Genomic DNA, 26,642 nt, shown 5'->3' on the forward strand with positions numbered 1-26,642 from the left:
AGAGGCCAAGTCCCAGGGGGCCGACACTTGCTCACCTGGCCTGGTACCCAGGTGCTCAGGTAGTGTTTTTTGAACCAATGGATGAATTAATGACAAGCAATTCAAAACTGTTTGGATCCCTCGTGAGAACAAAAATAGCATTTCCACATTGCAGAAGCTTTTAATAAGTTATAACTCAACAAATTAAAATAAACATTTGTCTAAACTTTCACCAACTCGGTCTCCGGAGGGTTGAACACCTTTTCATCTTCAAAGTGCTTTCAAAACAAGAGCTGATTTCCCCCCTCAAGGCCCGTCAGTAGATATTGTAAACAGTAAACACGTACAGAAAGATATTAGCATTCAGTAGCTAAGTTGCCTCGGGCTAGTTTTAAAAAGTGCCTTCCTGGGAAAGAAAAGTGTCTTTGGGATTCATATTTTCTCTCTGTCTCTCTCTCTCTCTGTCTCTGTCTCTGTCTCTCTCTCTCTCTCTCTCTCTCTCTCTCTCTCTGTGTGTGTGTGTGTGTGTGTGTGTGTGTGTGTGTGTGTGTGTGTGTGTGTGTGTGAAAGGCTTCTAAAATGGTTGTGTTATCTTCTCAATGCACATGTCAGGCAGGTATGCTACTTCCTGCTTTAGAGAGGGGAAGAATTCTAAGGCTCTGAGATGTCGTGTGATTTTTCCAAGGACACATACTGGACAGAGGAAAGCCAAAACCTCTCTCAAGTTCTGCTAATGCTTCAACTACCGACCTTCACTTTGTGGGGTTATTTCCTCACATTTGGCCTACAGATTGGCAATATGAGCAATATACAGGGATGAACCATGGCCCCATCCAAGACATTCGATGAGAGTCTGGAAAAAGAAGCTTGACATGACATTTCGGTTTGGTTTTGTTAATAAAAGCTCCCAGGGTCTTTGATCACCTAGACCTTACTTTATGCCCACAGTGATGTCTCTAAACCTGAGAAAGATGTCTGTCTAAAGGGATCAGAGTGAAAACCAAAAGGGAATCAAGGGGTCCAAACACCTCATGCCTCGCGTTGAGCTTGGCAACTGGGCTCCGTGCACAAACCATGCGGCGACGGCTTCCTCCCCCTGCCTCTGCAGGTTGCGCTGGCCAAGATGGAAAGCTTCCTCTGCGCCCTGCTTTTCATGGCAAGCCTGGGTGGATGTTTTCTCTCCACTCCATATGGATTTTGCAATTAACTCACTAGAAAAGTAAATCACAGGGTGCCTGGAATAATAAGTGCACTGAACAGCAGACTGCAGCCAAGTAGACTGGGAGCAGATCCAGCATGACTAAGGTTGCTGGGCGGGCACAGGAAAAAGGCAGGAGGCTGGAGGCAGATGAAAGGCCAGAGGGGAGAAGAGCAACCGGAGGGGAAGATGGGAGCCTTAGTGGATATGCCAGATCGGTCTGGGCTCCTGTTGGATGCGCAGGTTTCATACCACTCTTATTAGCCATATTAAGGATGTCATTTTTACAGAAAAAAAAAGGGAGAGAAGCTGTAGTCCAGAGCAACGTCAGTGCTCCCCAACTCAGAGCGTCTCTAGGAAGCCTGCAAATGTATCTCCCGGCCTACAGAATCTTCGCACTCAGTGAGTAGCTAAGTCAGGAGAACCCCTTCCCCATGAGCTTGAGGACGGCAGGGAGACAGTGAGAGCTAATCTCAGGGGACCTGGCTCCTCTTCTGTGAGCTGGGATGGTGACGACTTCTAATTGGCAGGCAACGAATCTGGCGTCTTATATAAGAGCCCCTCAGACCCTGCTTGGCAGGCACAGCGTAGGCCTTTGAAACGCCACTCGCCTTTAACTTCCACCCAGTCGCAGAATGAGTGGCGCTTCCTTCAGAGAAAAAGGAATGCCCCTGAGTCACACAAGGGATAGAGATGTGCACTGGAAGTATCTCAGGGAGTGCAGGGTCGAGAGGGCCTGTGGGTAGAGTAGGGGATGTGTCAGTGGCCTGGAAATCAAGAGCAGCGGCCGACCCCAACCGTTCTGTTCATCCTAGCAACTGCTGCTGGCTAGACATTTCTGGATCTAAGGCAGGTGCTGAGTCCACCTGACTGGGTCTCCAGAGGCCGAGAGTGCTGCCTGTCCTACCATCTTGCTTCTCACTGGCTTGGGTTTAATCTCTAGAACTTACCAGTTGAGCCCGTCTTTGCCTGTAAAGACGCCGTTCAAGTGGACCGTGAAATGCAACTGACCACGCAGGCTGGAAGGCAGACTTGGGCCAGGCTGCTGGCCACTGCTCCGTGGGCAAACGTACTCAATATGGGTTCTTTCTTCTTTATTATTTTTCTTTTTAGCAAGACCAGAGATTGATCCTGGGCCATATTCCTGCTATGCACAAGGTCCATCATTGAACTACATCTCTACCGCTCTTTTGCTTTTTATTTTGAGGTACCAAGTTGTTCAGGGTGGCCCTTACTTCACTCTGTAAACTAGGCAGCTACTGAACTAGGAATCTTCCTGCCTCAGCATCCCATGTAGCTGGAATACAGGCCTGTACTACTAGGTTTGGCTACAAGATGGCCTCTTTGTCATGGTTCTCTATCTAGATTTTGCACTATATGCAATGTCTGCCATCCTGTCCCCTTCCTCTGGGCCCATCATTAGTCACCAGAGAAGACAATGGGATAGGAAAGAGATGATGGCGTGGTTAGAGACACACAGAGGCTCTGTTCAGCTGACAAACCTGGCAGCTGCCATAAAAGCTTTCACAAAGGACATGAGCACCAATGTCCTCGTTCTGAGAGGGTCTTGCCTACCTGCTGGTCAGTCAGAGCCTGCTGAAAATCTCCACTGGAGACCATGTCCTGCACCTGGCACACTCTCTCCTCTGACCATCCCTACATCCCGTAAGTTCAGTTCACAAGTGGAAGGAGGGTTTCTCTTTGCCTCCAAAGCCTAGACATCAAAACAACTCCTTTCTGCTTCCAGCAGCTACTGGAACAATCACATCTGGGCCAGGCTGGCAGTTCTGTCGATGCAGAGAAACACAGGACGATGCTTCTTCCTCGGGTAGCATTTCCTTCCTGTCACCACAGCTCCCAAACCCTTCGGGGGCTGTAAAGAAGATCTGTGCTCATGACTCAGAAGGCACCATGAACAGGCAGGGGAAGGAAAACACACTCACACTCTTCATGGGGTTTGGCGATCTTTGCCTAGATAGATCACTTCTTTGCCTAGATAGAAAACCAGACAAAGAGAACAGGATTTATAAAGAGTAGGCACAAGGCTCAGGAGATGGCTCGGTAGGGAAAACGCTTGCCATGCAGACCTGAGGACCAGGGTTCAAGACTCCTCACGAGCATAAAAACTGGGTGTAGCAGCATGTGCCTGCAGTCCCTCAGGGACAGATAAGGCAGTGACTGGGAAATCTCCAGAAGCTTGAGGGCCAGCTGCCCTGGCATACCGCGCACCGTACCCCCGTGTCTGCACTCTGTACGCTGGCACCCAGTTCCCGAGCTTCGGGCAAGGGGCTGGAGGTTAAAATACACAGACACACACAGACAGAGAGACAGCGACACGGGTCATCCTTGAATTCCCCAAGAATGCCCCCTTTATTGTGGTCAGGGGCAGATTATATAGAGATAGCCACGCCCCAGCCAAACCCACCAGAAACCACTCTCCTGCCATCAGGAACTCCTGAAGGTCTCGTGCTCAGAGCAGCTGTAGGCACTCAGATCAGGGGATTACAAGAAATTCAGGATCCGGGGTCTCACTGCTCCCAACACCGGCATACATAGTGGAAAAACAGCACCGAGATGCTGCTTCAAAACAAGGCAGAAGGTAGAGCGACACCCCAGGTCATCCTCTGACGTCCATGTGGGTGCCCTCCCCCCACAGGCGTTTTAAAACTGCTTTAATTAGAAGGACCATTTCTCTTGCAACGACACTCCTCGGCAGAACGCTGTGAGTGGTCAGATGTCCCATCTACGCTTTCCTGTGCAACACCCGCCAATCTGCTGCGGTCACCGAGCACTGGGGAAGCAAGGAGCACAGCAGAGGGAGTGGCCTTTTCATTTTAATTGACTTTATCTCACATCTGTACTTAAACCGCCATGGGGGGAGACTGGATCTGTGCAGCTCTCAAATCAGGGGCTGGGGGTGTGCCCTTCATTGCTGTGAAGTTAGGAATCATGTCTCACACTCCCTATTCCCCAAGTCCTAGTACAGAGGCTACCGTGGGCTCAGTCATTATTGGGAGGATGACTAGAGGCGACGGTGGTAGTGAGAATGGAGAGAGTGTAGAAGGTGAGCACGCCAAATTTAGGGTCCGTTAGCCCCAAACGCAAAGCCTGGCGTTGCCACTGACCTGTGTAACGGCAGAAGTGTGATGGGCACCGCTAAGCCTTTCTCTGCGGTGAAAGCCTGCCACTCCTGCCCTTCTCATGAAGAGATCTAGGGGTTCACATATGCAGAATGTGCTGCCGTGACTGACATACTGTAAGCCCCTTGATAATCATAGGTTCACTTTTAAAAAGCCAGAGATAGAGAAACTCAGTACTCCCTACATCCAGACTGATATTCCCAGCGTAGATCAGCCCTCCTCGTGACCATGTTCAGGCCATAGACAAGGTCAGGACATGCGGTGACAGTGATGCGTTGCTATTGCCCTCCTCTCTGTGATCTCTGCTTTGTTCACTGCAGTCTCTACCTCCCTCTAACCTTTGTCCCCAACTATATCACTCAGCTGTCCCCACCTTACGATCACCTAATCCAGAACTAGCGTGGCTCCCTTGATTGTCTTGATTCGTCCAACAGAAGCCCAAACCTGTAATATCCGGACAGTCCTGCTCAATGTATCTCCCCGGCTCCCACCAGTAAATACACTTACATCATGACCACAGGCGTGATCTTGAAGGTCTTTGGGTATTCAACAGACACCATCAGAAGTCCCAAACTTTGACTTTCCCTCGTGACTCTTGAAAGCTGAGCAGTGACAAGCTGTTCCTTTTCTCATGCGCCTCCACTTCCTGCAAGTTCAGTGCAATTCTAAGATGGCTCTTTCCTGAGTCAGGGTTTGAACTAAGTGGGTTCTGGTTAGAGCTCCTGGCCTCCCCTGCTTCCCCCAGTCAGAGTTCTATTTTCCTGCAGCTAGAAGGACAACAGAAAGTGATGAGCTGGAAGAAACTTTGCCTTGCCCTTCAGAGACAGTCTGCTGCCTGTAGGAGTAGGCCAGTCTCTTGCCTCCAACCCCTGAAGGCACAGGAAGGGACAGAAAGATGCCTTTACAGGTTAAGACATGTAATTCCAAGCTTGAGAAACTGATTTCTGTTCCTGGGAGTAAAACCCATTTCTGCACGTTGTCTTCTGACATACATACAGACACACACACACACACACACACAATACTAAATTCTAAAGTTTACTCTAAAGAGGCACAGCTATTACTTCCAATTCTAGTCTATGCTCAGAGAAGAAAGAGCAGGTGAGAGGCATCCAAAGGTATCGGGGAGAAAGGAACACTCACCCTGATACCTTTGTAAACAAGAAGGTAAGAGAGAGGGGCTCCGATGATTAAAGATGGCCTCGAAACTCCGGAGTCCTGAAGGAGCAGTTAGCAGGGACAGGGAGTGGGGTTTGATGAGTTACGTTGGTAGACGTGGTGAGCTCGAGGCACCTGAGAGGCATCGAAGTCGAGATAATTACTAGACACCTGGCGCTGAATAAGAGCTTCTGGAGATATTGATTTAGACGCGATCATGCTCTTCCTGTACCCGTTCATTCAAGGGAAATGCATGCAGCACCTACTCCACCGGGCTGAGCTGGATTCTGGACTGCAGCAATCACCAAACAGACAATGCGGACAATGGGGCAGTCTCTGACTTCCGTCGTCTGGCTTTGCAGGGTCACCGGGTGGGGTGTGTGTCATCTGTCCCCATTCTCCTTTCCCTGGAGACGTCCCGGTAATAGAAGGTATCTCGAGGATGGGAAGATAGCCCGGTGAGGGAAGTCTGAGGACTTGAGTTCAAATCCCCAGAACCTATGTAAATGCCAGATAGGTAGCAGGTGTATCTGAAATCCAAGTGTTCCTGCAGGGAGATGATGGGAGACAGAGACAGGAGAATCACCAGAAGGTCATAGGCCTAGGAACCTGACTTAAGCAATGAGAAAACAGTCTCTGCCTCAAGATGCAAAGTATGGACACACACACACACACACACACACACACACACACGGTATCTAGGGTTTCTGACTGACAGACCAACGTTGGTTCTGAAGTATGACCTCTTCACTCTCTTTCACGGCAAGAGTCACTTTCTACTACTGTTGCCCAGGTTCAGGTAGGAAGGGGAAACCCAGTCTTTCTGAGGATTTAATGCTGATCAAAGCCATGAAAGTTTATTGGAAAGATGTGTTGATTTCTGCGCTCCAGAAGGATATAAATGAAAACTGCAGAGACATATCCTTTGTAGGTTTGAGTTATTTTGGAGGAGTAATATTTATAGACAAATCGTGAAGAAATACCTGCCAACCATTATCAGGGAAAGTTTAAGATGCTGTGGCCTAGTAGGGTTGTAAGCTATTCTCTAGTATCCAAAAGATTTAAACATTTAAAATGCACAGTGAAATGCATTGTGCTTAACTGTAGACACCATAGGACATTGTTTATGCTTGGCAGACACTGTCTTATCCTAGGGGAACCCTAGTTCTTTAATTCTCGGAGTACAGCGGATTCAAAGCTGCTCACCAGCCCCCAGGCTGGATGACAAATCATCTGGCTGAGTCCCCAAAGCATTGTCTTCCCCATGGCCAACTGCCATGGTTATGTAAGATACCCATGGGCTGAGCTTTAAGATCAGCACCGGGTGGCGTGGATCTTGGTGAGGTTCCCAGGTGTACCCCTATCTCCAAAAGCCACCCTGGTGGTCGTACCCATGGGCAGCTGCTTCTCCTCTAATGCCTCTTCTTATCTGTGTGCACAGCCCCACCCCATACTGTCCCTCTTTCTCAAATGGTGCATAATGGCCCCATTACCCGTTCCCACCAGCACCCCACCCCGTCCCAGCATCCTTTGTCAGAAGACACTGGAGGGCAGATTCTTTCACTGGCTGTCCATATCTGCTCCTCTCACTACAACTGGTGTGTCAAAAAGTACTTAACTCCTTTGGCTGAGTTTAGGGGTTCGAATATTATTGTGCTTCTTTTGGCTTCTGTCACCCGGTGCAGTTCAGAGCTCCTTGTAGCTGTATCCCTTGGATGCCATATCTTTGTGCACTTGGCATGGTGATCATGATGTCTTTTGCCCTTGCAGAAGATGGTTCACACCAAGATCCCTTTTGTTTGGGAACCCAGTACTCCCCCCCCCAAAAAACTCCTTATCATGGGTGACCTAAACTTTCAAGAAAGACTTGTGCATTGGACTTTACTCTGGCCCATCAGGACAGGATAGTGATACAGCATTTGGAAATATACGAATAGGGAAAACCATCATCCGGGTCATGAAGGCCTGACTCAGGTGGATGGTTGTCCTGGACTCTTGTTCCTCAAAGTGCTCCAGGAAACAACAGTGTGAGCCAGTCAGAAGTGCAGAATCTTTGCCCAGTCCAGACTGCTTCGCAGATCTCTTCCTCACCCAGCTCCCTGGTGGCTCACACATGCACGAAAGATGAGCAGCCCTGGCCTAGATTTTTAAGAAAGTTGATTACAGAGAAAATATTGAGCCCAAATTGAGGACCAGACGCTTTGGTGTGAAATGACCCACCAAGCCAGAGAAACCAAACGTTGGGTCTGAGGTCATCTTTTAGGGATTTTTAAGCATCAGTAATTAGCTATAATATGGAAATGAAGTGGAAAATGTCTGTATATACTCCAACGAGCAGCGGCTGCCTCCCAAGGGGAGTAGAAAGGGTGGGGTAGGAAGGAGTAAAGGAAGACATAAGACATATACAGTTATGATCAGCTTATTTCTGTGTTGCTTGAATTCAAATACATGCATACATTAGTATTATTTCTTTTTAGAGAAGATATATGCAAACTAGCATTTCCAAAAGGGTGGGAGATTATGGTAAGTGTACATTTAACCACACAGTGGAGAATACCCTTCAGAAGCGTCGTGGGCATTTCAAAGAGGATCTTAACAGAAAAGAAACAAGGGGTTTTTTGGGGTTTTTTTTTTTTGGTTACTAGGATAGCTCTAAGGAGGGGAATTATGGGTGGTTGCTTTCTTTATTTCTTCCTCTTTGTTGTCTGAAATTTTAAAATTTTCTACAACGAATGTGTATTTCTTCTGTAGGAAGAACCAATAGACCAAAAATGTTATAAGGAGGAATTAGGAAAGGAGATAAGGAGGCAGCAGCTAACGTGGGCACAGGGGCATGACCCAGACCTGAAGGATGCAAATGGCGTGGTTGAGGGCGGTCTGGGAAGGTAAAAACTAAATATAGACAGAAGGAACAGGGGAGAGTTAGGATTAGGTGGCTGCTGTATCTTGAGTCTTTGCTCCAAGACAATTATGACCCCACAGCTGGGGAAACAGAGGTTGGGAATGCTATCGACACCCTTCCAAGGTCAGAGGAGAGCTGCTGTGCAGACCTGACAGAGTAACTCCCCCGTTGCCTGGCAACAGTGAAGGCAACGTTGTAGCCTGAAGATGGATGTGAGGTTTTTTTCTGACCCAGAGGCCTCAGCTCCTTCTCTGTTGAGAAGTGACTTCCCACATTTTCAGGGGAGCATGGGAACTGGTTCACGGCCTCTGAGCACCTCAACTTCCTCCAGGAGCCTCTGGGATCCTGATGAGCCAGCACAGTGTGAGGATCAGCATGCAGCAGAGGTTCCATAACGGGGTGTGTGGCTCAGCGGTAGGACACTTGACACATGAGCAAGGGTTCGGGCTCAATTCCCAGCACCATCGGTACCAGGGAGGGTCTGTGTTAGAGGCTATGAAGAATGAGTCCCCTACACGTCCTCAAGACAGAGGTTTCAGGAAAGTTCCAGAACCTCCTACCAATACGTCTGATTTCAAAGATGTACTCAGTCCACCAGCCTGGTTCCTGCCCATCCAAGTCCCACCACCCCAAGTTCACCTTGCCATCCTTTGGGGCTGCTTGACCACCCATGACTTACTATAGAATTCCCAGTAGCAGCTCACAGACATCTCAACAGTCCCAGACCAGAGCATTTGAGATGATTTTTTAAGACATCTCAAACATTTCTTTTTTAAATCTAACATTTAAAAAAAAATTCTTTTAATTAAACTTCCACAATATTTCCTACATGATGGCTTAGGATTTCTCCCGTACATTTTGTTCTTTGAAAGGGATTCTGGAGAGCTAAAAATGTCTGTAATTAGACCCACAATGAGAGAGGGATCTCAGGCACGAGCCTCTGAGGGCTGGAGGTTAACAAGGATCACGCCTTGGTGAAGCACCAGAATAGCACCTGCGGCTCGGCTGACTACGCTACAAATTACAAGGTCCTTTCATCCTCGACATGAGTGGGGGAAGGAAGGCATTGGACTTGAATGCTGACGTCTGTGAGCCGGCCTACTGCTGTACGCTATTCGGGTGGTAGATTTTTTTCTTTTTTTTCTTTTTTTTTCTTAACTTTTCCCACATACATAATTAAAGTTGCTTTTAAATTAAGCATTTGCAAGTGGACACAAAGTGCTAAGCCTCCCACAGCTGTAGTAGATGGCGCGTTAGCCCCGCCTCACAGATAGACTGAGAACTGCCTCCGTGACCGTTGCTTTGTGACCTGTCCCTGCTCTCCTCACTCTGTGACCATTGCCGTAAGTCACCTGCAATGGTTAATGACTACGGTGAGCCATGGATGCCTTGAATAGACCTGAATTTGGGGGACTGTTAAACTACAATCAGGTCTTTATGCTCTTAGCAGAATATTGCTTATCTGTATCTTTGCAGAACCTTTTCACAAACAGCTTCATAAATCTGAAGTCTACAAATCAAATCAAGCCTCTTATGCATTTCTTCCGACTGAGGAAATAAATTTTTACTGCTCTGCAGCCAAAGCAAAGCAAGCAACAGCTTGGTAGACCAGAAACCCAGCTCTGTGCATGTAATACCATCTCCTTGTCGGTACACTGGGGTCAACACAAGCAGTCCCTGGGTCCCGATGACTCAGCTTAGTGAATTTTTGACTTGATATACATATCACCCTTCTGCATGTTGTGTTCAGACAGTATCCAGTCAGTTGTGTGAGGCAGACAGCACCTAGTTATAAAATGGATGTTGTATGAAATAACTTCACACAACTACAGGCTGCCGTAGGTAGGCTAGACTAAGCCCAGCTTCCTGGTGCATGCCTATAACCCTGGCACTCGGGGTGCAGAGGCTAGACGATCACAAGTTTGGGGCAGGTTTGGGATACACGGAGTTATAGGCCATCTTTAGCTACATAGAGAAAGCCCAAATTTTAAAAAAAAGAAAAGGAAAGAAACCGTAAGGTAGGCTATGATATTTGGAAGGTTGAGGGGATGAAGTGTATTTTTTATTTACCCTGTTGGAATATAAGCCTATCAAAAGTCAAGTGCCATCTATAGTTTATGTATGAGATGATCAGGAGGACCGTGCCTATCACCCCCGTGTCACACAGAGAGTGTAAGATTAGCAGGTGTGAACATCCTTTGGCATTACAATGTTTATTCTGCTTTCTGGTGCGTGGCTTTCTCCCTTCAAAACAGCTTTGATATAGGAACTGGCTCTCTCTGTGTCTCTCTGTCTGTATGTCTCATTCTGTGTCTGTGTCTCTGTTTCTCTCTGTGTATCTGTCTGTCTGCCTGTCGTGTGTGTGTGTGTGTGTGTGTAAGTGTGTTGGTATATATGTGGGCTAGACGTTGACTTGGGGTATTTTTCTCTATCCTCAATTTCTCCCTACCTTATCTTGTGAGACAACCTCCCTCACTGAACCTGGAGCTCCCTCCGATCCAGCTAGGTTGCCTGGCCTGTGAGGTCAGGTGATACTCATGTCTCTGCCTCCCCACTGCTGGGATTATAGGTGTATGCTACCACCTCTGACTCTTTAAAATGGGTTCTAGAGATCTGAACTCAGGTCTTCATTCTTGTACAGCAAGCCCTTCACCAACACAGCCAGCTTTGGCTTGTCAACAAATGTTCAGTGAACTCTATTCTCTATCCATTCTCATGCCAAGCACTCAGGACAGAGTTCAGAGTCTGCTGGGGACACAGCCATAATATATCAGGTGCTGCCTATGTAGCCATAAGAGTCATGAGATAGTGCCAATTTGGCTCTTAGGAGAGGATGAGGCATGCCTTCTGGAATCAGGGATGCAGGAACAGAGCACTCAGAGATGAGTGGGTGAGTGGAGAGGGGGAATTTAATTGCTCTGTGGCTTGTTAAATGACCTCATCTCTCAGGAAAAGTCTGTGATCTTCAATTTTCACTCAAAATGAACTAGCCACTGATATGTCTCCCTGGGCAAGTGAAGAGCATCTTTTTAATCATCAAAATAAGTCTCCAAGGCCCTGGGGAATGGCCAAGAAATACCCATGCCTACCTGTAGTACTTTTTATTTATTTTAAACAATATTTTTATTAATTTTTAAAGAATTTCATACAGTGTATTTTGAACATATTTACTCTGCCCCAGGTTCCTCTTATAACCTCTACATCATCTCTACCCACCCAGCTCTGAGGTTTCTTTTCTTTCTTTCTTTGTTTTCCCATCAAGTCCAATTTGTGTTGCCTAACTCATCTGGGAGTTAGGCCTGCCCTGGCATGTGTACCAGGGGTCGTATCATTAAAGAAAACTCTCTGTCTCTCTCTCTGTCTCTCTCTCTGTCTCTCTCTCTCTCTCTCTCTCTCTCTCTCTCTCTCTCTCTCTCTCTGCAGCTCTCCAGTGCACTAGCTCCTCAACTACTGATAGGATCGCATGTTCATCTTCCCTACCCATCTCTGGGATTTGTCTGGCTGGAATTTGCACAGGTCTTCTTTGTACCCTGTTGTGTCTGAGAAACACTATTTTCTTATCTACTACCTCTGTTATTTTTTCCCATCCCCTCTTTCTCAAAGATCCCTGAATCTTGGGGGAAGGATTGTGATGTATATGTCTCATTTAGGGCTGGGCAATGCATAGTGTCTTCTTCTCTCCCCCACTGACCTGGTGAGAGTCTCTGTGTTACTTGCTGTCTATTGCAAGGAGAAGCTTCTCTAAGGTGGGTTGAGAAATGTGGGATCATCTATGGGTATAGATCTATGGGTATATCATGGTTCCAGGCTAGCTTCAAACTCACTATGTAACAGAGGATCCCTTTGAACTCCTGATCTTCCTCCCTGGCCTTTGGTATTGCTGGGTTTAGAGGCACACGCCACCATACATGGCTTGTCCCAATCTTTGACTGGCCAGCGCCACCTTTCCTTGGGGAAGTAAAGGAGGCACACCCTGGCTATTATATAACAGTCTTGGTCTTTGGCTCTCTCAGGCCACCATGAGTGGTTAAGAAAGTCTTGGAGCAACACACGTGGATTGCTCAGACCCAGACTCCCAAAGACCATTGCCTTGGGCTCTTGCTCCCGATCAACAGTCAGGCTGGGAGAGCTGAACCTGATTATTCAAATGTTTGCAAGGCTTTCAGCAGGCCACCTGTGTATCTCATTCAAAGAGGAACTTCTTGGAAACTAAGTTCCTGAAGACTCTAACAGAAAAATATCTCAAGGCTGCTTATGCAGGCCTAGATTCCAGGCCTTGTCTGCCATTCACAGGCCCTGGAACCCTGGCTATATCATTGCTCTCTTGGACATCTGCTTCCTTACTTGTCAGGCAAAGCCATGCTCCTTTCATTTCAATGGTCCAAGGTTGTAAATTCCGGAAATCTAATGAAATCTAATGGGAAGCTCCTAAGAAGGAAACACCCTGGAGTGTCACTGTGGTGGCCATGGTAGCCTCAGACCTATGGATGAGGGTTACGGCCTTGTGTCTCTGAGCACGAACTACTGCCATTGTCTTTAAAGAAGGAACCCACGAGGGCAGCTAACTGTTTTCACATGTTAGCGTGTGACTCTTTAGCAACCCCTGTTATGTTAATTATAATGAGTAAGCACCTCTCGGTGAGGCCTGAGATTCAGAGACAGCGAGACAGCGAGCCCGTTGTACTCTCAGGGAGCTAAAGAACGCCCTGACGTCCGACAGCTAAGTCTTGGTTGTAGAGTTTGCCCCCTGTGCACTATGTGAGCTGCCATCCCAGGCTAGACCCTAGAACCTTCTCTGAGTGGTAACAGCCAAATATGTCTCCAAACATAACCAAGTATGCCCTGAGGAAGAAAACAAACCCTTTTTGAGGACCAGATGTTTCCTGTGTGAGCAGAAGTAAGGGTCATGCATGGTGCCCAAATACACAAAGGTCTGTGCCCACCTCACAAGTCACACGGTTCTTCCATGGGCACTGCTTCAAGCTTCCAGCCTTGACCTTCTCATCTTCCAATCCTGCTCTCACTCAGCACTTGGCAGACTTCTCCCTATGGGCCGTGGCACGTCTGGACTGGTGCTGGATCCTAAGAGATCAGCTGTGCATTCTCAGCCCTGCCATTGTCTACTCTTCTCTCCCACTGTTCCAAGATGGCGACCATGCAGCCAGCTTCTGGGTCCTCATGAGGAGATTTGCGTCTTGATGACTGCCCACTCTGGCCCAGGACCATCGACTTGAGAGCATCGACTTGGCCCTTTGCCTTTTTTTCCTCAGTACTCCTTTTCCTGTTGGGTCTTCTGGACCCCTAGCCTGAAAACTAGGTCTCTCTCACGCTCCTACCCACAGCAACTTCCTGAGCTTAAGTAGGTATCTAATAACTAAGCATTTGCTACATTCCTCTTAGGTGCCAAAACTGATATTCTACTATTTCTCCTTATTTTTAATCTTTCTTGATAAATACTGAGAGCACCCCCCTGCTCCGCTCATCTCAGTCACTATGCTGGGTGTGTTCTGTGGATATAAAAGTGAGCAAAACCAGGCATGGCCTTACGAGGGGAGGGTGTTTTCGTCACATCATCCATCACGAACATAAATGTGCCTTCACCAGCCTTCCTGTCTCCTCTCTCCTCCCACTCCCTGCCTTCCTCCTGCTTTCTGTCTGCCCCCTTCCTGTTTTGACCTGTCTCTTATGTTCCTCTGGCAAGTCTCCTCTATCCCCATCCGTATCCACTGAACAGCTTCTCGAGGGTGCCAGATCTCGATCCAGCACCTGCCGCCCTGGTTTTCTCCTTGGTGAGGGAATGACTACATCAAAGGTCTGCGGAAGGGGTTTGACAGGTTAGCTGGGCTGAAGGATAAGTAAGGAAGATCGGCCCTTCCTGGGGATGGGAGGATATGAGACCATCAGTCATCTGCCACAAGCCCTAGACGAGCACGCAGCTGTTTCTGTGTTAAACTCCCAGTGGTGGAGGACCAAGGGCTGATGATAGCCCAGGAGAGCTGATGATAGCCCAGGACCAGTAACCAGATGCCCTGTGATCCTGACTTCTCCCTTCCTGTCAAAGGGAAAAGGTGTGCCAAGCTTTACTGGTTGGCATGTTCAAATGAAACAACAGTTCCTTTCGCTTTTTTGATGAAGCATAGCCACTCTGGAGAGTCAGGTCAAGGGAGTGGCTGAGAGATTTTCTGATTCTGAGTGAGAAGGCGGGAGCCCCGGTGAACCTAGGAGGGTCTCTTCGCTTCTCTGAGATTCTTTCCCACCATATGAAATGGGAGTACCAACGTTCCAAATTCCCGTAGGCCTGAGAACTCAATGGATCCTTTGCAAATGGCTCAGCACAGTCCCTGGTCCGTGAGGTGTTTGTCATACGCCAGCTCTGCTCCCAGTGACTATCCCGGCTCCTCTGATTCTGTGATGCTGACTGCCAAGTAGACACACTTTTATTATTATTATTATTAACTTTTTTCCTATTTATTTTACATCCTGACCACAGCTTCATCCCTCTCCCCATTCCCTCCCATCACTTCTCCTCTACCCCCTCCCCCACCCACTCCTCTGTTCAGAAAGGGCCAGGCCTCCTATAGGTGCTAACAAAGCCTGCCCTAGCACGTTGAGGTAGGACTAAGTTCCTCTCCTTTGCTGGGCAAAGCAGCCCATCTTTCGGAACAGCCAAAGTGTTAGAGTCAGGCCCTGCTCTCACTGCCAGGAGTCCAGACCAAGCCCACACAGCCATCACACACATACGGAGGGCCTAGGCCTGTCCCTTGCAGGCTCCCTAGCCACCAGTCCATATTCTGTGTGTTCCCATGAGCAGGCCAGTTGCTTTTGTGGGTTCCCTTGTGATGACCCTGGCCCCTCTGGCTCCTACGAGCCTTCCTTCCTCTCCTCAACAGGATTCCCTGGGCTCTGCCTAGGGCTTGGCTGTGGCTCTCTGCTTCTGTTCCTGTCAGGTACTGATTGATCGAAGGCTCTCTGATGACAACTGAGCAATCTGATTATAGGAGGCCAGTTCAGGCTACCTATCCACTATTGCTAGAAGTCTTAGCTGGGGTCATCGTCGTGGATTTGTGGGAGTTTCCCTTATATCAGGTTTCTATCTGACCCAGAAGTACACCCCCACCCATGAAGACATCTCTTCCTTTACTCTCCCCCTCCACCCACCCCTCAACCCAACTCCTGATGTCTTCATCCCCACCTGCCCCCAGTCTACCCAGGAGATCTCTTCTATTTCCCCTTCCAGGGAAATCCATGCATCCCTCCTTGGTCCCTCCTTGTTCCTAGTCTTCCTGGGACTGTGGAATATAGCACAGTTATCCTTACTCTACAGCTAATATCCACTTATGAGTGGCTACATACCGTGTCTGTTTTTCTGGGTCGAGGTTACCTCCCTCAAGATGACTCTTTTCTAGTTCCATCCATTTGAGTAGGCACACTCTCGCTCCTCACCCAGGGTGGACGCCGACTGTCCTGTTAAAGAAGGAGCATTGTGGCTGTCTTTCCCTCAGTTGCTCTGAGGCCCTTCCCCTCAGCTGGAGAAATACAGCTGTCCAACAGCTGTTAACTTACTCTGCTCCACGGATCAAGTTCATTGTCGGGTGATACGATTTTTCCCCATAAAGGACTTGGGGATTTCTCACAGTGAAAGCTGTTTCTATAGCAAGTGGGGTTATTAATAGGGCTTCCTGGAAAAGAGCCCACATGGATGGAGAGAGCTACTTGTTACAAATGCCAAATCACCCTTGTCCCATTTCACCCTCTCCCTTCTTTCGTTTGCCCTCCAACTCCGAAGGTAACTTTCTGAATTAAGATTCCAACTGCAAAGGGCCCTCTAGGAATAGAACCGAGAAATGTTAGGGCCTGGTTTTGAGGAATTCTAAATCACTCTTATCCTCTTGGGCCTTCGGTTCCCCCAGGGGCTCTTGGGTTTCCAAGACAGCCAAACATCTAACACGAAATAGGTTGCTGTACTTGGCTGAGAACATATTAATGATGCGGGAAGCAGAGAACATGGACAAAGGAGAAACCAAACCTCTGATCCGGTGCCCTTGCAGAGAAAGCAGATGATTGAAGGCGGGGGAGGCAGCAGACCCAAGCGAAACACATCTATTAGATGCTCGGAGCGTGTGTTATCGGGACCCAGAAAGCACACATGAAAGTGGCAGACCAGGCTGCCGGAGGAGGCCAGGAGGAAACACAGCAGCTCTGGAAGGTGCTTGGTGTGTTAGCATTGAATTCCTTGCAGGCAGAGTCTGGCTCTATTATTTGTAACCCCAGCAGGGAGTGAAGACACATGAGCTGAATTTGAGGTGTACCTTGGACCTGCACAACACTCTCACTCACAGTGTTTCTTAATTGTAACCCTAAAAGCTGTGGTAACTACTGCGCCGGGCAGGATCCCTGCACCTGTACCACGTCTATCCTGCCGTACGGCGCTGGAGGTGGTGATGGTTCCCTACCCTTCTGCTATTTAGGCTCGGGGTAGATGCTATAGAGGGGCCCTTTCCGTAAGCCTCCTAAGCCCAGAATATTCATTGCCCAGAAGGCCATAGAGTGAACTCAGGCCCTCAGCTACTTTTTCTCCTGGGAATTAGCTTCACTTGAAAGGAGCCGCCGTACCCAGCCCCAGGTTAGACCCAATCTCTGAAGGCTGCCTTGCCCAGCCTCTCCTCAGAGGGAAACATGGAAAGGGGAAATAAAGTTCCAAGGCCAGGCTTCCTTACCCTGCTCAAGATGACTTTCCAAGGCCAGCTCAGCTCCAGAGCTCTCCATAACACTGGCTGTACTACCTCAAGCTCACCCCCTGCCCAACCTGGCCCCCTCTGTCCTTTCAGGGTGTGTGCCTAAGTGTGAGGAAACTCCTTCTAGAGAGCTGCCACCTGGCGCCCCATTTCCCAGAGAAACAAAGACAAGGAACAGACAGCCCAAAGTCTGTAATCTAGAGCCCTAGATAAGCTGACGTGTGATAGTAATACCAAGAGCAACGGCTAATATTAATCGCTCTTCCATTATGTCTTAAATGCTTTCCATTGACCCTGCCATAAATCTTTACCGCCACCCCATTAAAAGCAAAGACTGAGACACGGGAAAACTGACACCATGCGCTGGATCACACTGCCAAATAGCGGCAGAGCTGGGGTTCAAATATATGGAGTCTGGACTTGGCCAGCTGTGGCCACTAAAGGTAGAGGGTTTTACTTCTCAAGATCAAACTGAGGCTTTTCCTTGTAACTGCATAACTGTAGTGAACCCATGTGAGCTTCACCAACCTAGGGGCTGGTGGTACCTATGCCATGGGATTGTGGGGCTGAAGTGAGTCTCAGTCATTAGGATATACCTAACATCTACCTGGGTCTTGTTGTTAGACCTAAGGATGCTAAAACCGTGACAGATGCAATAAACACTTCTCAGATGGCGCCTGAAGGAAGTGGGTTCTCCATGGCCCATGGAAACCCTGGAGCCGGCTAGATACAAAGATCAGAGAAGAAATGACCATGGAAGTGAGAAGCTTGGGTAGAAGAAGAAATGAGTGGAGACAAAGTTAAGGAAAAGGGGCGATAAGGTGTACCCACCTTCAATTCAGCACTCAGGAAACAAGATGCGATTGAAGATGCCAGTCTCCAGGATGGTATCATGGGTGATCTGGGTGGCCAGGTAGGACCCAGGCAGCTACTATGGCCGCTCCACTCACAGAACCCTCTTCCCAAACTACTAGACTTTGATCAAAAGGGTTTTCAGTTCCATGTCTGTTGGAAAACAGCTGTGGGATCCAGGAATCGTCGATGTCTCCTGGCCGCGGCTGGAGCTGGGAAGGAAAAATGGGAATTGGAGCTGGTGATCACCAAGACGCTGCTGGTCAGAAACTCAAGAGAATGCATGAATCTTTGGCCTTTCCTTAACTTGGGGAGAATTGCTGGCCCTCTGTTTGTTTTTATCCACAAACCACAAACCCACTCTTAGGAGCATTTTCTGTCCTAACCTCTTCCCTTGACGTTCACAAGACTCGTATTTAGGTCTAGAAAATTCCAAGTTCAAATCTCTGGGCCAAAGTCCACATTTATCCCCTTCTCTGCCTTCTTACCCATCTCCTATTTCACACAAGGGGGCTTTGTGAGAGCACCTCCTAGCAACAAGGGCTTTATTCCTCTTCCTGTTTATGCATTACAGACTTTTAAAAAGTAACACTGGGGGCAAGAGACATGGCTCAGCAGTTAAGAGAATGTTATTTTTTCAGAGGACCTGAAAGTGGTTACCAGCACCCACATCAGGCAACAACTGTAACTACCTGTAGCCAACTCCATCTCCAAGGCATCCAATATCTCATGAGCATGTACCCTGCTCCCTGCCACCACACACACACATGCACATTCATACACCTGCGCTCACACACACATGCACACACGCACACATGCACACACACGCACACATGCACACATACATACAGCTGCACACACACAGGCACACATGCACACACATGCATACAGCTGCGCACACATAGGCACACATGCACACACATATTCATATACACACACATGCATACACACACACACTATCAAATATACCACCTGTGGCTCTTCTTGGCATGAGGACACTTGCCTTCCAGTTCATTACCTGTCCAAGTACTGGTTTGAATTTGGCACAGATATGCTGTGATTGACGCTAAGGGCTGTGCCCCACTTCACAGCACAGGGAACAGAGGTTTGCAGCCTCTAGGAATATTTCAGAGATGAGCCCCGAATGAGATCACATTCCCTCTCTCTCTTTCCCTCTTACTCTCTCCTTTCCCCCCTCCTCTCTCAGCATGCATGCATGTGATCAGAAACCAGCCATGCAACTCATACCCAGAGACTGGGCTTGCGTCTGTTGCTCCTGGAAGATTCCCAATTACCTTCCATTCTGTTGTCAGTGTGACAAACGCCTCATTAGGGCATCCAGCTCTGGCTGAAACAGCTCAGGGGAGCCAGTTCAGTTGGGCTCTAAATAAAGTCCCTACCCATCAGACCTTAGGCTTCATCTAAGGGGTATGAATAATAATAGCACCCATCACAGAATGCCCACCGTTGCCAAGATTTGAATAAGCTACCACCAACAAAAGACTTGGCACAGTTCGGTAAATGAATCCTACAGCATCTCCTAAATTGAAAGGGTAGTGGTTAAACAGATGGCTAAGTGGTTAAGAGCACTCGCTGCTCCCGAGGAGGACCCAAGTCTGGTGCCCAGCACCCACGTCTTCATCTGCAGGGGATCTAATTCCTTTTCTTCTGGCCTCCATGGGCGCCTATATACATATGTGCGTGCGTGCATGTGCGCACACACACTAAAACAAATCCTGAAGATAAGAGATAATTCTCGCCCTACAAAATAGTTTGCAAGATATGTTTGTCACTGATATGTGTTACAGAGCGCACTGCAGCTCCGAGGGTCTGTGAGGTCACACCTAGTACGTGAAAGCATGTAGGCGTGTCACGGTTGGTGGACTTAACCTCATTCCATCTTTCATTAAGTCCACGTGATGCCAAATCTCTCTTGATGCTGGAAGTAGGGAAATGCATGTGAATTTGACCTAGACCTTGCTGGACGGGGTTTACCGTCCAGTGTTAGAGACAAAATAGCTATGTTTTTATGGCAACAACAGGGGGCTGTTTGAAGTAGAAAAATACCAGGGGTCGGCCCTCGCTTTCCTTCAGCCAGCATCCTCCAGGCATCTTGAAAGATCACAGCGGCCCAGCGCTGACTACGGCAGGTCTTCCCAGAGCACAGGCTGATCTTCCGAGGAGGCCATTCCTAATGCTTTGTCTTTCTTCTGAAGGAGGAACTGATCTCTCCATCATTGGATGGTGGGTATGAACCCTGGTCCAGGAATCTGAAGACCTGGTACAAGTCCCATCCCCACTGCTATGGAATGTGTGGTCATTGGCCAGGCTTTTAGTAGTCTCTTGGCCCCAGGTTCCTCCTGTAGAATATGGAGATGGCAATCTTGGTTCTGCTCAGTATGACCTCTGAGGTGAGATGCCATAATTTTATAGTGACTCAAACTATGATCCTTATGGCTTTCTTTCCGTGCCAGGGCTGGGCAGGGTCTATGAGAAATGCAAAGGGAATAGAGAATGGGTGCCTGTCCTCTTGAGAGGAAATGTCCACACATGATCTAGGCAAGGAACAACAATATATCCTAATTTTAGGATATAATTTAATTTTCTCCAGGCTGTGTATAACTTTCCCATTACTTACTTGCTGGCTACAAAGGTGTGTTTTCTTGGATATGCACAACTTTAGGATGCTATGAGGGCTCACTTTTAAGTTACATAGATCGATGAGATTGATATATGCTCTATCTGCATTGTCCTATGATCAGATGTGTTAAACAACAGGTGGGCTACTAAGACTAGAATCTAAAGAGTCAGTCAGGGAGGCTGAAGAGACCAGAGGAGTCAAACCAAGCAGCCCCTTCCCTCTGTAGGTGAAGACCCTGTCTTGTCTGCTTGTGCTGCCATCTGCTTCTAAGGTGGCATCTAGAACACTACAGCCTCTGGGCATGGGAGCCATGTGAATTCAAAAAGAGCAGAAAGGCCAAAAGAGCCACACCTCCTCTGTCAAGCTATTATGATGCATTTACCTACTCATGAGTCTTTGGAGCCCAAACACTTCTGCCTAGGTCCTGCCTCCTGACTCTGTTGCAGTAGGAAGCACATTTCTAACTCATCAGTTTGGGGAGAGACATTCCAAGCACAGTGGGCCCAGAGGCATCAAGAACAAATATATTCCAGGCAGGTAATAGTCTAAGTCGGAGATAGATGTGGGCTGACAATCTAGATGTCGTGTCCGTCAGCCTTGCTCGGGCATCATTATCACCATCCATTACATCTGTCCTTCTCACTACATGATGATGGAGATATATCTCTATGGCAATTCCTATGTAAACTTCCAAAGCTCATAGACAGATATGGTCAAGTACTATTCGTTTCACTGACTAACTGAATGACCTAAATACTGTCTATATCTTATAACAGTGTCTAATGTTCCTTTTTGGTGTGTCATAGTCCAAGACAAATACCTAGCAAATGGCTCTCAGCAGGGTCAGAGAACAAGACCCTCCATTGTCCTATAGAGAGTGGCCAAGCAGTAGTAACTGCTGTCCAGATCTCCACCCACGTTTGCCCCCAGATGTTAGCCCGGCACTGCGAGCCTTCATGCTCTCCCCCTGGAATCCGCCAACCCTGCTCAGCTGGGCTGCCACTTAGGGCGCAGACAGCAGTGCAATGCAAGGCAGCCCCTCTCTTCTCCACCAATGACTGAGTAGCTTTTTACTGCCACGTTAATTAAGAGCGAAGCAGATAATTGGCATTAGCTCATAGGAGCTGAGACATCATTAATGGTTCTTTTTACCCTAGTTGTAGACCATTTGTTGCGATAAATCTTGATTTGAATGGAATTTGCTCTCATTTTCATTTACCCCTAATGTGAGGAGAAAGGCCTTTCCTTGACACATGGAAATTAGAAGGGTCTTGTAGCTGCAGTAGGTAGACCCGAAATTGGTGTTTGCTGAATACATGAATGGATTTCTAAAAGTAAATGAGCAAATGGAAGAATAAATAAAGGGCGTTTGTTGGGTAAGTGGTTATGGGCGCATGCTTTGGGCTGTGACTTCGTTTCTCTGAGCATTCGTTTCCTGTGTGTTATATAGAAACACTTGTCCCTAATCCACGGTTACTATGATGACCGCAAAATATGTCTGAAGTGCCCATAACAATCAGCCTGTCTAAGTGCTTGGGAAAGACACATTGCCCCCACCCTCCTCCTCATCACCACCGTTATCATCTTCATCATCATGCTCTTAGGATGTGCATCATCACCACCCTCTTCGTGATCCTCATCATCCCCGTCATTTTTTTTACAAAGCTTTATAGACCATGATCAAAGCTAGTCTTCACCATTACTGGGAATATCACTTTCAGAAAAACAAAACCTTTCCTTTTGTGGCATCTGTCTTTTTCAAACCTTTTATTCTGAAATAATTGCATTTCCAGACAGGACCCCTTTCTTCTGTGGTCTAAGGGGTAATTGCTGCAGCCACTGTCATGCTGAAAGGTTTCCAGGGTCTGGTGAAGAGAGGCATGCATGGGGGTGAGCGCCGCCCTCCCTCTGGTCCTGGAACTGATTTCCTTGTTTGCTTTAATCACAACTCAGAGCCAAGATCCTTTGCAGGAGATGCTGACTGCCTAGCTGAGCCCAGTAGCGCATCCTTTGAAAGGCTGTGAAGGAACAGCCACAAGTGAGCTGGGCACCACCGTAGGGTCACACAACGAGTAACAGACTCACAGTCCCGCCTTGGTTTGCAGTTTACTGTTGAGGTTTTAGGGCTTCAGTCACTTCACAGGCAAAATTATGTTTTTACGACGTCTTCCAGGGTGGCTGTGAAGATTCACTGAGATAAACGCACGTGAGGGTGGCAGAGTGCCTGGCACAATACAGGGGATGGTGAAGTGTCAGATAATTGGTGAAAGTCGGCACTGTGGCTGGGGCTCCCTGGCACTTCCCATTAGTGTCCCGCCTGTCTGCCTCCGCTCCCTGGCTTATCTCGCCCCTCAAGACCTCTTGGTCTCCACAAAGTTGCTTTCGTGTAAGAATGATTGCGCCAAACCGGTTGGCTACAGCTCAGCACCCACTGTCAGGCTTCTCACACGATCTTTTACTTGCTCAACCCAAAGACGCAGGGATTTTCCTTTGGGAATACCTTGCACCACAAATGCCAGCAGGAACTGGCCAGATGCCTCAGTGAGCAAGGCCGCTTGATGCCAAACCTCATGACCTGCGGTAGAGCCCCAGGACCCACACGGAGGAGAGAGGGAAGCGACTTCTGGAAATTGTTCTGACACCAACATACACACCCCATGGCAAACAGAGAGATGTGGAGGAGACACAAATAAATGTAATTAAAGAGACTTTAAGCCAGTAGAATGCACGAGTCTATGGCATGATAGAATACATGATGGGAAGTTTAGGGAACCTACACACTCATCTGTGGAATACTAGAGTATGAGGAGCAGCTTAGGGAACTCCTGTGCCTTCTTCTTCAGGTGCACCACCATAGTTCAAAGCGTACACTTCCCCTTTGGTCTGGGGTTTCTCATGCCATGATCGTGTGAGTATGTATCCAATTCATACTCTCTGAGGATGGCAATGCAGCCAGCCCCAATTCTGGCTCAACTCCTCCCCTCCCCAAGTCATTTTCTAGTGTAGATCAGGTGCTGTATAGAACAAACACCCCTACCGCGGGAGCGGTCATTAACCAACAGCGGACTGGTATTACCATGTAAATACCACAGCTCATTCCGCCTGTCGGGGGTGATCCCCAGGTGCACGTGTACTGCCTCACATCCCTGCTCCATCCGTGTGTGCCTCGTTCTCAGAATCTCCGTGAGCCTGAGTCATGTCTTCCCCAGCCTTGTATATAAGAGGAACAACTGCAGGAGGCATGGCCATGTGACAGAAGCTGCCTGGACCACAAGGGAATCATGAAAGCCCCGGTCTTCAGAAGCTCCTGTTCTTGGGAGGGGACTTGAAAATGCAGATTAGGGGGACGAGACTGTGTTGAAGATTGTTCTGAGGATTGTGTTTTTAAAAAAGGGTGTATAAAATTTCAGTTAATTTGTTAATACGCATCAAACAATGGGTGAGCGTGTGTTGGGTGCCAAGCTCTGGGTTGGTGCAACAGGATGCAGCAATGAAAAAGACACAGACTGTATCCTCAAGGCACATTGTGCAGTAACACAGGCATGCAGCCATGGAGAGCATTGCAAGAGCTCCAAGGAGCAGGCCTGGGCTCGGCAATGGCAGGTTTTCTTCCCCTGCAGAATGAGCTTGGGGTTCTTGGCATAGCATAGGAGCCCAGGGATGTTTGTGGAGCAGAACTAAACAATTGAGCAGGGAAGAGACGTCACTGGTGCAGAAAGTCCTGAGCAGAACTAAGAGTCCCTTTCTTCTTAGATCGTCTAAAATGCTTCTTCATTTTTAAGTTTGTTTTCATTTTGTGGATGGTCTGCTCAGAGGCCAACTTGAAGGGATGGCTCTCTCTACCATGCAGCTTCCAGGGATTGAACTCAGGTTGTCGGGCAGCAAGCACTTTTACCCACTGAATCATCTTGATGGACCAAATGTTGGGTTTTTTTGTTTGTTTTGTTTTGTTTTAATGTATTTATTTATTTGCATCTTAGATCTTTGATTTCAGAGAAGAAAAAGGCCCATCCGAGCAATCCGAACGTTGCCAGTGACAGTCAGTCAGCAGCAGGGCCCAAAATGCAAGGGATTTTGTTGTTGCCTTTCTTATGTGAGGGAAATTCCCATTTATATTCTAAGGTTCAAATGCTTTCAGGGATGAGGTAGGGAGGAAGAATCTGAGCTGCAAGCTATTGTTCATGCTTGGCTGATATTTAATCAGTTTGTTGGGTCGTAATTGAGACCATAGCTTCAGTGGCAGAAATTCAAACGATCAAGTCGAAGCCAGTGAGTCTTTCTCATTATTTATCTTACAGCGGAGATAACCTTTTCATTATTGAGATATAATTTCCAAATGAGATAGCTAATATTAAAACAGAATTAGCAACATGAGCACAATATTTGGGAAGAAATTTCTAATAGCTTTTTTTTTGGTAAATTTTAATGTCTGCAAAATTAGTGTTCAATCTTGCTGCGTTGTTAACTGATGATTGAGGCTGGGTTGGAGAGCGGTCCCAGTCAGCCGACTGACACTGGGGGTGTGCAAGGTCTCTTAATTCTTTCTGTCAGTCACATGACCCTGTGAAGTCTGGCACTAGCAGCCTGGATGCTTTGTCTTGCACTACATGTGGGTTATAATTGGCTGTATTGTTTAATAAAGAAGGGTTGGATTCTGAGTATGGAGATGAGCTATGCGGATATGAAAGGATGAGTCCTTTTCGGTTTTGTCTTTTGTTTTTCTGTGTAACCGTTCTGCCTGTCTAGGAACTCCCTCTGTAGACCAGGCTGGTCTCAAACTCTCTGAGATCCACCTGCCTCTGCCTCCCTAGTGCTGGGATTAAAAGCGTGCGCCACCACCTGCCTAAGATGAGTGAATCTTAAAGTCTTACAAAGCTATTTAGCTGACACAGAGGCAAGATAATGAACTAAGAAATGGTAAAAAGTATTCTTGTGCCTGGGGGTCACGAGCGTTTATCAACATTCACAGACACGCCAGGCTCGCCTTCCAGTACCTCACTTCTCTGTGAATCCTGGTTCGAGGAGGGCGTCCTTTGTATCCCCAGGGCTCCCTTCCATCTAGCCTCCTCATGTCTGCAGACTCACGTCTTCCATCAGACCGTGAACTCGAGGCAAATGGCGGGGTCCTGTCCTTGTTCTCTCAACTGCGGCCGAAGAACTTGCACGTAGCATTAAACACAACTTCTAGAAGGTGGTTAATAAATACTCGTTCACATAATAAGGAAGCAAGAATTGGGATGGAGGATGCTTCGCAAACTAAGTGGGAGGAGATCGTGGGAGGGAACATGCCAGAAGAGGCAACAAGCAGAGAGGACCTCCGAAGGTAGGGACCGCCATTCTTTCTGCTCCAGCAGGCGTGGTTATTTTGCGTCCTGTGGGAGGATTGGCACTCAGGGTATGTTCAGGTACCAGAGCTTGCTTTGGAGGGGACAGGTGGCTCTACATTGCTGATGACTCTTTCCCTTCATCCTCCAGGAAGTGCAAGAGTGGCTTTGGTCCAGGCTCCCGGGGACCTTGGGATGGGCCGGGCTGGAGGAATCCCCTCTCTGAAGCACAAGCGTATGGTTAGCGCTCCAGCCAGGAGAGTGGTTCTCGCGGGGTCACAGCAGTGTGGAGGGGGACAAGGCAAACAACTGGAGAGTCTTCCAGAAACAGAAACCCAAGTGGGCGCCCTGCTTCTATCCTGACTCTCCTGTCAGAGTCCTGCCTGTCTCTGGGCTTGTTCTTCTGTCAAATGTGGTTATGCTCGCTCTGTAAAACCATCTCCGTTTCTGCCTCTGAGCCAACCCAGTCGTTCTAAGCCTGCTAATTTGAAAGTCTGGCAAAAAAAAAAAAATCCATGAAGAACACATGGATCAGCTTGGCCTTAGACCTTAGTAAACCACCTCCACTCTACTTGCTGGGCCTGGCTCGAATCACATCATATATTAAACCCATTTGGAAAATGAGGCGGGGTGTGGGGGTGGTCTCCAGGAAGCGAGCAAACCTATTCCGGGTAATCTCCCTCTCACCAGCCACTCTTTCCTCCTGAGACAAA

At 48.0% G+C, this 26,642-nt stretch overlaps 1 protein-coding gene across 6 annotated transcripts in view; it reads left to right on the forward strand.

Moving 5' to 3' along the window:
* Nucleotides 1-26,642, forward strand: part of Tenm4 (teneurin transmembrane protein 4) — a 677,803-nt gene that overhangs the window by 354,619 nt on the left and 296,542 nt on the right. The window lies entirely within an intron of this gene.

This window comes from Microtus pennsylvanicus, chromosome 18 (genome assembly GCF_037038515.1).
Source record: "Microtus pennsylvanicus isolate mMicPen1 chromosome 18, mMicPen1.hap1, whole genome shotgun sequence".
NCBI lineage: Eukaryota > Metazoa > Chordata > Mammalia > Rodentia > Cricetidae > Microtus > Microtus pennsylvanicus.